At 55.1% G+C, this 1,656-nt stretch overlaps 1 protein-coding gene and 1 long non-coding RNA gene across 2 annotated transcripts in view; one reads left to right on the top strand and one right to left on the bottom strand.

Annotated features, from left to right (window-relative positions):
* Positions 1–1,656, top strand: part of METTL3 (methyltransferase like 3) — a 23,568-nt gene that overhangs the window by 16,632 nt on the left and 5,280 nt on the right. The gene's annotated exons all lie outside the window — the stretch shown is intronic.
* Positions 686–1,652, bottom strand: LOC116652616. The gene is made up of 2 exons (XR_004305773.1): positions 1,615–1,652; positions 686–1,517 (listed from the first exon to the last, which is right to left on the bottom strand). It is a non-coding gene; the product is annotated as an uncharacterized LOC116652616 (long non-coding RNA).

The following is a 1,656-nucleotide window of genomic DNA, read 5'->3' as shown; positions in this document are numbered from 1 at the left end:
ATAGGGGGACGATCCTCGCACCAAGATGGCGGGTTCCATCATGGCCGACCTCACGTTGGGGTTGGAGGACTCGTTTGGGTGGGTTTTGGGGTAGGGGATGATCCTCGCACCAAGATGGCGGGTTCCATCATGGCCGACCTCACGTTGGGGTTGGAGGACTCGTTTTGGGGTGAAATGTTGAACTTTCTGCTATGGTGGAGCTCCGTTGGGGTGTTTTTTACCCCAAAATGGATCCGCCATGATGGTGGACCTCCATTGCGACGTCCTTCACCCTATATAGGATCTACCACCCCATATAGGATCCGCCATGACGGTGGACCTCCATAGGGACGTCCATCACCCCATATAGGATCCGCCATGACAGTGGGCCTCCATTGCGACGTCCACCCCAAACCCGACCCCAAATCCAACCCCATGGACCTCCATTGGGATGTCTATCACCCCATATAGGATCCGCCATGATGGTAGACCTCCATTGCGACGTCCTTCACCCTATATAGGATCTACCTCCCATATAGGATCCGCCATGATGGTGGACCTCCATTGCGACGTCCTTCACCCCATATAGGATCTACCACCCCATATAGGATCCGCCATGATGGTAGACCTCCATTATGACGTCCTTCACCCCATATAGGATCTACCACCCCACTGCGACGTCCTTCACCCCATATAGGATCTACCACCCCCAAAATGGATCCGCCATGATGGTGGACCTCCATTAAGACGTCCTTCACCCCATATAGGATCCGCCATGACGGTGGACCTCCATTGCGACGTCCTTCACCCCACATAGGATCCGCCATGACGGTGGACCTCCATTGCGACGTCCTTCACCCTATATAGGATCTACCACCCCATATAGGATCCGCCATGATGGTGGACCTCCATTGGGACGTCCATCACCCCAAATAGGATCCGCCATGATGGTGGACCTCCATTGGGACGTCCTTCACCCCATATAGGATCCGCCATGACGGTGGGCCTCCATTGGGACGTCCACCCCAAACCCGACCCCAAATCCAACCCCATGGACCTCCATTGGGATGTCCATCACCCCAAATAGGATCCGCCATGATGGTGGACCTCCATTACAACGTCCTTCACCCCATATAGGATCTACCACCCCATATAGGATCCGCCATGATGGTGGGCCTCCATTGGGACGTCCTTCACCCCATATAGGATCCGCCATGATGGTAGACCTCCATTGTGACGTCCTTCACCCCATATAGGATCTACCACCCCATTAAGACGTCCTTCACCCCATATAGGATCTGCCATGATGATAGACCTCCATTGGGACGTCCATCACCCCATATAGGATCCGCCATGATGGTGGACCTCCATTGGGACGTCCTTCACCCCATATAGGATCTACTACCTCCCATATAGGATCCGCCATGACGGTGGGCCTCCATTGGGACGTCCGCCCCAAATATGACCCCAAATCTGACCCCATGGACCTCCGTTGCGACGTCCACCCCAAATCTGACCCCAAATCCGACCCCATGGACCTCCATTGCGAAGTCCACCCCAAATCCGACCCCCCCACCCCATGGACCTCCATTGGGACGTCCATCACCCCATATACGATCCGCCATGACGGTGGACCTCCATTAAGACATCCTTCACCCCATATAGGATCCGCCATGA

The sequence above is a fragment of the Coturnix japonica genome, unplaced genomic scaffold (assembly GCF_001577835.2).
Source record: "Coturnix japonica isolate 7356 unplaced genomic scaffold, Coturnix japonica 2.1 chrUnrandom469, whole genome shotgun sequence".
Taxonomy (NCBI): domain Eukaryota; kingdom Metazoa; phylum Chordata; class Aves; order Galliformes; family Phasianidae; genus Coturnix; species Coturnix japonica.
Note: the sequence above shows the minus strand (reverse complement) of the source record. Positions and strands in the feature narration are given on the sequence as shown.